This window comes from Amia ocellicauda, chromosome 16 (assembly GCF_036373705.1).
Source record: "Amia ocellicauda isolate fAmiCal2 chromosome 16, fAmiCal2.hap1, whole genome shotgun sequence".
Taxonomy (NCBI): Eukaryota; Metazoa; Chordata; class Actinopteri; order Amiiformes; family Amiidae; genus Amia; species Amia ocellicauda.
In genome coordinates, this window is record NC_089865.1 from 13,868,395 (window position 1) to 13,878,592 (window position 10,198).

A 10,198-nucleotide genomic window follows, 5' to 3' on the forward strand; every position below is an offset into this window, starting at 1 on the left:
TAAAATCCTTTATATTGCACAATGTTTTCCATTAGCAAATATTGCTAAGGCAATCAATATGTGTGTGGCATATGGTCTGACATTTGTTATAAAAAATACAAATTAAATTAAACAAAGTGACTGCACAATTTGAAAAAAGGCTTTACGTACATTTTGTATGCATTGCAAACCCACGTTTATTTATGTATCAAATTCAAATTGCCAGCTTCCCTCCAAACATAGAGAAGTTATTCTAACTTAAACCAATATGATGCTCCGGCTACGAGGTGCAGTAATTCAGTAATTTTCTTGTAGATCTCTGCAGACTTGATTCAAGTCTTCAACATCATGAAAGGCATCGACCACATCAAACCAGAGGAGCTTTTCCAGATCAGCAGGGACACACGCACCCGGGGACACAAATGGAAATTGGGCTTCAAGGCATTCAAGACAGAAAACAGGAGACACTTCTTCACACAGAATCGTCACAATCTGAAAAAACTCCCCAGCGATGTGGTAGAAGCTGAAAATTTGGGAACATTTAAAAATAGACTGGATAGGATCCTTGGATCACTTAGTTATTAATGGACACCAAACGAAATGATGGGTTGAATGGCCTCCTCTCGTTACTTTCTTATGCTCTAATGCTCTTAAATGTACATTGATAGTTGCTGTGAGGCATGAACAAGAGAGCAACTGTTTAACTCAGGTAATAATAATAATAATAATAATAATAATAATAATAATAATAATAATAATAATAATAATAATAAAATGTGTTGTGATACTGGAATCTATGGCATCAGTTGGTACTGTTAATTTTCAGAGGGCTTGAAAATCACAGCATGCACATTTATGTTATGGATCGATGATATGTTGATCCTGTATGAACAAAGATTGTTCCAGAAATCAAAATATTGTAGCTATATAAATTAATCTAACAGTAATTTAAAATGACTATTACATCTATTAATTTCCATGGAAAACAATTGCAGTTCACTTATCTGGTTATATAGCTTGGTCACTTCTCTAACATTACTATTTAACTGTATTATTGATAGGTCCATAAAGGTTAATTGTTTTAATCAATTTCTCTGGAGACCAAATCATTTTAAATCAAAAAGAAAGTGACAGCTGACCTAACTTAAACTCCTTATTTTGACAAATAGGCTCTGTTTGGCATCAAATGTTTACACACTTAACTAAATCTACATAATATATAATTAACAGATTAGTATTATTTAATTAAACAATATTTATGAATAAATAAATAAATTACTCAATTCAATTGTTTGAAATGAAGGGTTTCAGTGCTTGAAAAACACTTTTTAATTGTGTAGCATGATTCTGGCTTGAACTGATGAGCCACCATCATATATTACTATCAACAGCTTGCTTGAATGCAGGGTTTCTTTCAGTGCCTTTCTAAAATGCTGGGTTTAAAAAAAAGAAAACACTCTGACAGCAAAATCCTATAGATCGTTTTCAAGGTCTGACTTACCCGGCTTTTAAAGCTGGTTGGCCACAGTCATGAATCTATGTGAAAATCTACTTCCATCTCTCTATGGTTTGGGCCCACAACCAAGGTCAAATAAGTGGAGAAGAAACTGAATGTTTATTCCAGCACATACGTGTGCATGTGTTGGGGTATAGATGTGTGTTTAAAGTTTAGAATATTTAATTCTTCAACAAACCACTGCAGTGATCTCAGAATTACACACATAATACACAAAGTGTATTAATGCATGTGTTAAAGTTAAAGCTGATTTACCATAGAAATGTTGCCAGACCTTTGCTGAAAGGTTTAAACTGACACGTACAGTTGTTTAAAAAGAAAAACAGTTCATGAGTTAACTGACAGATGACCAGTGGACCGGCCAGATGCTGGGTTGTTGGATGGGTTGTAAAACTATAGCTTAATGAATTTGCCTTTGAGTATGCACATATCTATCCACATTGCAGTGCAATGCAGAGAGTCTTCCGTGGCTTAACACCATAGAACTGAATCTCTTTGTTTTGGATCTTGCCCTACTCCTAGTCCTGCTGGAACTCTAACCAGTGATATAGTGCTGCCAGAAAAACCGATCGCAGAGGGCATTAACTCTCTTCAATGGCCTGTGCTTCTTTATACCAACAAAATATACATACTGAATATGGTAGTGATAATAATAATAATAATAATAATAATAATAATAATAATAATAATGATTACATAGAATGCGGTCAAAAATTGCATTATGCCTGTAATTGCAGTTTTGTTTTGTTTTTTTATTGAATGCAGCTGAGCTTTGCCTTACAATCTCAAGTTAATTAAGTGATCATTCTCCAGGCTGGCCATTAACAAAATAACACCAGCATTACCATCAATACACTAATTCTCTGCCTAAAGGCAACAAGCAATTGATTCAGTCACTTCCAAGGCTTTCAAATTCTACTGGTCTTGAGGAGATTTCTATTAAAATTGATCTCAGGACTGAAGTCGGCACAGGACGCGCCATTTAATGCTTTTTCTTCTGTATTTATAAAGCGCATTTGTTCATATTGTTCATGTTAATGAAGTGTTTATAGAACAAAGACATCTCGGTGATTGATGTATATTTTGGTCTGGTTACAAATGTTGACTATTGCTTTTCTTTTGGGACTTGTAATGGAGGTTATATTAATTCAAGGTAATCTCAGGACTGTCCATTACAAACTCATTTCATTATGGTGTGAGATTTAATACAGTGTTTGCAGTGTGACACACAGTGACTTTCCTATTCAAAAACACTTTCATTTAATTCTGGCATAATTAATTAATGTTAAAATAATCAGTCACTGCTTTCGGTCAAAGAAACACATTTTACCCAGACGTTGATTTACACTGTATTTCTTTTGACCTTTAATAGGAAAACTATTAAACCTAATTTTTTATCACATGACCTTCAGAATGCTATCACCTGTGTTTTATTAGCTTTACTGCAAATACTTTGTATCGAGGACTAAAGGAAATTGTATGTGATCGGATACACAGGTTTTGAGCTGTAGGTGAAATTGTGCTGAGCAAATCTAATTTCATTATATATAAAAGAAAGTCCAGAAAATGCTGCTGAATGTGGTTCCAATCCGAGCGCCTTTCAATCATGTGTTAAGGTGGTAGCCAGATAAAGAAATTGAAAGACATTCTGGAAGGTTGCCAGTTATTAATTTTAGCAGAAAAAATTAGGCATATTTTAGTATACCATGAGTGAGCAATGCACTATATATGCAGGGGTTCTTATGTTAATTAATAAATAGTGCAGGTAAATTACATAATAAAAACAAACCGTTTCAGTCTTCTAACAACTTACAATGTATATATTTGAAATTAAACTATATTATCCACAAAATAAAAATAAAAATTGCATTAAATATTCCTGGTATTCCTTTAGGTCACCTACAGAGAAATGAACAACTCCTAGGTAAATAAGGGCAAACAATTCTGTATAATTTTCTGATTAAGAGTTTAATGTATCAAGAGGATATTCATATAACATCTTATTATAATTTATGATAAATAATTTGGCTATGCAGCTAGTACTTCAACAGGAATTAATTGTTCATATCTGAAACAAGGTAAAGCATTTCCTTATTTATTCCTTACTAGTTTTCTTCTTTTTCTAATTATGCTACTTGCAATATTTTTTTACTTGTAACTGTCCCTCAACTGAAGAATGCATCCGAAAGAGGTTTTAAATCTCAGCAGATACATTCCAGGTAAGGCATTGAAATAAATAAACAAAATAAATAAAACTCAAGCGTTTTATACCTCACCCTTGGGTTCAATTTGCCAGTAGAAACAGAGTTAAAATATCTCAATATGCTGACTCAAACACTAGGTATAAATCTTAAGGTACAAACATGTCTGGTAAAAAATAGATATTGGGCTTCACAGCTATAACATCACCCCAAGGCTTGAAAATTTGGAATAACATACTCCCGGAAGATACACCCCACAGGGTATTAAATTATATCAATACTGTTGCCGTTGTTGTTGTATTTCTGAGCAAACATCTACATTTCATTTCTTTATGATTTGGATGTCATTTGACATTTCACGTGTATCTATTTTTTGGAGTTAAAATGATTGATTTTATAACTGAATTCTATTCCACTTTTTTGTGCTTTTTCTAATAGAGAATATAGCAATTATATTGTATTAAATATTCTGTACTCTGATTTACAACATGGTAGGCCTCCCAGTACCAGAAATAAAAAGCGTCCCTCAGTGGTTTATTGGTGTAATCTACAGTTCCAAGTAAATGTGAGTGTTGGGAATTTAAACAATTTGTTTTCTATACTCAGAAATTAAATATAAGTCTGGAAAAACAACGTTAGTTTTTTTTTACAACCTGAAGTTGAAAAGGCGCGTAAAGCTTTCTGACCAGAGGCAGACTTTCATTTTGCCGTGACATCTTCTCAGCTGGATTTGTCAAAATCAGCATATGGAAATGTTCACAGTGGAGAAGTGCAAGAACTTAATTGAGATGTTGTTCTTGTGCAAAAGTGAATGTTCGTGATTTTGGATTACTTTATTAAACAAAATGACTAAATCAGAGTTTCTGTTTTAGAACTAATGTCGTTTATCTGTGTAGTTGAAAAAGCTAATTTTGTTGTGTAATATGCATCCCCCACATGCTTAAAAGTAAACTGGTTGGGGATTTGAGAACTATGTTTCTCTATTTTTCACTGATCACAGGGCCTGTTGATATAAAATGGAACAATACTTAGTGCATAGTACCCCCATGAATTAGTGTGCGGGAGGGGGGGGGGGTTGGGTTGTTAAAGAGTTTAATTAAAAAAAAATGTTTGCGTCTATAACAGAAACAGCATATTTCAAAACAGTTTCATATTAAACACTTTATTATTTGTATATAATTACCACACATTATATCTATTGGATTACATTTTTGTTTTGATTAAGTAAATATAAATGTTTAGAAGGGTTAGTATACTGACATATTGACAAGCTCTTGTGTGTCAACTGATTTACAACAGGGGCTCATGCCAAAGACCAATATTAAGCAATACAGTATTTCTCTTTGGGGAAAGGAAGTAATAGAAAACTGCGGCTTAAATTAGAAACATCTAAAATATATATTTTACAATGGCTTTCAGTGAACACTTAGAGGATAAATGCATTTGAAATGTACTTAACATTATAATCAAGTCACTTGAGACTCAAGTCATTGTAAATAGGTTTGAATTTGTAACACGTCCTTTAATTATTTTATTTTGTAATTTATTTTCGATTAATTCTCTCTCATTAACTTGATATATTTGCAATATAAAAACTAGATTACATTTATCTGGTCATAAGAAAACTGTAATTGTGCAGCTGTGGATTTAGTTTCAAGCTAGTTCCAGGCCTACCCTGAGGGGTTTAGCATATTTCGAGTCAGGATCGGGGCAAGCGTGGATTTTCTGTCAACATGAATCCTGTCTTTGCCTCCTGGGGAATTAAAAATCCACAGACCGCCAACAGACACAGTTTGGCCAAAGTGCTCACTGCTGACTCAGGAGCACAAAATGACAGGCCTTAAGTGCAAAGAAGCTGTTTTCTAAGTCTCCTATGTGCTTTTAAAGGAATCACTGCTGGCAACCAAGAGTACAGTCTGCTCAAATTCTCCAATACAGTGTCTACCAACATGATATTTTATAGGTAACTGCTATATATAACTGCAGATATATCATTTTTGCTACATATGACTATCAGATCTAATCTGGCAGAGTAAAATAAAAACAACTACATTTCACTACAGATTAAATGGTATAAGCAGTCGAGAATTCCAGATTGAAATGATTAATTAATAATGAATTCTTTGCTTCACATAGTAATTGTCAGGGGGAAAAAAACATGTTTTTTTTTAAATTATACTTAAATTGTCTAACTACATTAAAGAGTGAAGTACATATGAGTGCATTTTGCCAGCCAAACAATTGCCCGCCAAAATTTCCCTGATAAATGCTGTATTCAGCAAGACATTCAATGTTGAATCCTATTTCTTATTCAGCTATATAACAAATGGCTAAATCAACTATTTTCTTTCCAGCCAAATAACTGAGAGTATTGGACAGTTGACAGATTATAGTTTTTCGCACAATTGCTCATTTCTAGTATGAGCCTTATTCATTTGTTCAGTATTGGATTCTGTGGCAAATCAGGCTTTATTTGTCTCAATGGTTTTACAAGTTGTATGGCAGTTGGGGAGCAGATAATGCTGAAGGATAGTTTAACGTTGATATTCAGATTGGGATTGAGGGTTTTAATCCTGGTATACTTCTACTTCTTACATAATTTATATTCCTTTCTACTTCATGGAATTTAATATCCAGAGTGTGTTCCTGGGTGCCTCAAATGTTAAAGAACTCTGCACAGGTTGAGCTCCATAGCTAACAGATTGCTAGTTAATATCTGGGTTATGTCATTAGCTGACTGTTGCTGTTAGCTCTCAGAGAGCAGTACACAATTGGCCAAGCAGTGCCAGGTTGATGTGGGCTGAATTTGGCAAGGGTTTCCTCAGCTTGCTAAGCAAATTTGACCCCTGTAACATGCCCATACACTTTATTACTTAGGATTGCAGTATGATCAGTGAGAGCTACGTCAATCCTCCATCTGATACCACACCACCTCTGTGCATTGTGGTGTGAAAAATGTGGATGGACTGACATTGCAGTCTTCGTAGGCAATATGTACGCTGTATTAATTTCTCTTGTGCTTATACAACATTTGTAAGTGGAGTACTCATAATTACAAATCTTGTATTTCTCTGTTTTCTCCTCTCATTGTAGTCAGCAGTCATATACTTTTTTCTCTTGTGTCTTTCTCATTAGAATCTAATCATTTGTATGTTAAAACTAAATTAGTATGTCATCCTCTGAGTAAGATACAGTTTATCAAGTATTTTGTGGTGCTACAATAAACGATAAATTTAACCCTGCTGATACAAAATCTGATTTAACTTAACATTAACTTTTTCTTCACATAAACAAATCTTTCAAACACACTTGTATCCTGTAAATATGTTGGACTGATAAATGTAGTGTTTATCCAAGTTAAACGAAGCCTTTTACACTAAAAGTCATACCAGGGAAGGACTTATCACACAGAGCCAGAAATACCTATTTTATTTTTTTTAAGTCGAGCCAATTCCACACTGCGGATTAGCTAAATCTTATCCCATCTGACACAGTTGGAGTTATTTGAAAGTCAGAACATTACATTATGCTAGAACTCTGGAGGAAGGTAAGATTTTGTGTATTTATTTTTTAGTGTAGATGCAATATGTAGTATCTCAGGCTGTATCACAGGGAATGCGAATTCAGCAGTGGCTAGTTGTACAGATAATGTGAATGTAAAATTCAGTGTTCTTGAGTTCACATTATTTTCTGCTGTTCCTAAGGTACCTCCTGCTGATCAGTTTACTTCTGCAAATGTAATAGTTCTTTACAAATGTGCTGCTTATATTAAAGTTTATCAGTTAGTCCGGTTTTCTTCTCACAATTTTGTATGTCCAAGTTAATGGAATGCAGCTTAGAAAAACAGGACTTTTACTTATTTTTCTCAGCATTGAAACTAATCAAAATACATTTTAAAAATACACATAATTAATGAATGAAGTACTTTGGATATTTACATGATTTATATTATTTTCTGCTTTGGATGTTTAAGACTTAAACAGCACATTTTATGCAGTTTTTATAATCTCCAGCTTCTCTTGTAATTTCATTTTCAAAGGAAAATTGTGGAGGAGAAAGATCAATACAGCTATATAAGAAGCAGTCAATTCAAAGTTTATTGGAAGAAACGACATGGTTTGTGTTGCATCTTTAACATGAACAATATAAGGCATTTTCATCTCAAATGAACCCAGTTTCAGAGCTCAGTCAAATTTACAATCAAAGTCTCCTGTTTAACATATGTGTAATATCACCCGATCCTTGAGATTCTACATGCATTGAAGCGCCTAGTAGAAGAAAATTGTATTCAGTCGAGGTGAGTGGGGGCCACCCCTGTAGCTCATATGCATATGCATTGAGCCTTCACGATATAGCCCCCCATTGTAGTCTATGGAACAACTACCGCAGGTCCTCGCTAGAGGCATAAAAATGCTGCTTTATCCTATGCTTTCCCAGCCCCCGAGAAGCTAGAATTCACTTGCTTCAGCCTTCAGCTTCCAGGTGCCGCACACGGCATGCTTTAGCCCGCCTGCTCCGCGTCTCCAGAAGCTGATATGCCCTTGTTTAAACCTTACATCTTGCAGCTTCCAGGTGCACAAATGGTATGCTTTAGCCCATGGTCTCCGTGCCCACAGAAGCCACTATTCACTTGCTTTAGCCTTATTCTCTCAGTTCAGTGTGTAACAGCGTTCCATTTGTGGCCTTTCATTTGATCCCATGGAGAGGCAAATGGATAGGCTTCATTTTAAACATGATATCTTGAGAAGGAGCCTTTATTTATACAGTTGTGTATTTATGTATGTAGTGTATTTAAGATAACATAATAGAATGAGGACATGTTCATGCGCTCTGTATGGAAACTAGGCACTGCCTCCAGAAGCCGCAATACACCTGCTTCAGCCTTATTTCTCTCAGCTCCCAGGGGCCACACACTTCATGTTTTAACCCTCCGGCTCGGTGCCTCCAGAAACCCACATTGCTTTAGCCTTACTGGTCTCAGTTTTGTCTGTTACAGCCTCCATTTCTGGCATTTTATGTGATCCTATCGAGGGGAAAGATTGATAGGGTACATTTTAAATGTGGCACCAACAACCAGTGGCGTCATCCATGTGCGCAATGACAGCGGCCTGGTTTTTGGGTCGGAACCGCAGAACAGCCTCGCATTTTGATTGGGCCGTATCTGTCAGCGATATATGTCACACCCTGTTCATGCTCAGAGAGCGAGAGATACAGACACGTGCAGCTATTCCAATATTGCTAGCCTATATCAACAACATTAAATTAATACATACATCATATAATTGAGTGAGGTGAAGTAGATTCATACATAATTATATAGATATATAGACATTTATCGTTACATCGAGACATTGAGAGAGAGAGAGAGAGAGAGAGAGAGAGAGAGAGAGAGAGAGAGAGAGAGAGAACCTCTACTACCTTGTAAAGGGTTAATCTAACAGTGGAGGAGCACGACTTAAAGTTATTCACGAATGTAATTATTGGCTGATTTTAATGTTTTAATTATGCATTCATGTAATTATTGGTATTTTAAAAATAACTTTCTGAGGTGTTCTATCTTTGTGAAACGGACCAAAATATGGGCTACCATTTAAATTACTATATATACTTATTTCACTCATTAACATGCAAATCAATATATAACTTTTTTGAAATGCGTTTTTCTGGATTTTGTTGTTGTTATTCTGTCTCTCACTGTTAAAATACACCTACCATTAAAATTATAGACTGATCATTTCTTTGTCAGTGGGCAAACGTACAAAATCAGCAGGGGATCAAATACTTTTTTCCCTCACTGTATGTCCTCATTGCGATTGTGCCCCTTCCATAATCATATTCAAATGCAAGACAATGCCATGCAGAATGATCAGCATATATGTTGTTGTTAGTATTATGATAATGATTATGATGGTGATGTATCGTTGTACTGTGTGTGTATGTTTGTCTGAATTTGGTTCAAGAACTACAGCTCCCATAGATCATTTGAGCGACACAGCTCAGCAAAACCTATAGAGGAGAGACAGCAAGGCATTGTGGGGGCTGTACTCTTTCAGCTTCAGTCTTCAAAGAATATACACTCACCTAAAGGATTATTAGGAACACCATACTAATACTGTGTTTGACCCCCTTTCGCCTTCAGAACTGCCTTAATTCTACGTGGCATTGATTCAACAAGGTGCTGAAAGCATTCTTTAGAAATGTTGGCCCATATTGATAGGATAGCATCTTGCAGTTGATGGAGATTTGTGGGATGCACATCCAGGGCACGAAGCTCCCGTTCCACCACATCCCAAAGATGCTCTATTGGGTTGAGATCTGGTGACTGTGGGGGCCAGTTTAGTACAGTGAACTCATTGTCATGTTCAAGAAACCAATTTGAAATGATTCGACCTTTGTGACATGGTGCATTATCCTGCTGGAAGTAGCCATCAGAGGATGGGTACATGGTGGTCATAAAGGGATGGACATGGTCAGAAACAATGCTCAGGTAGGCCATGGCATT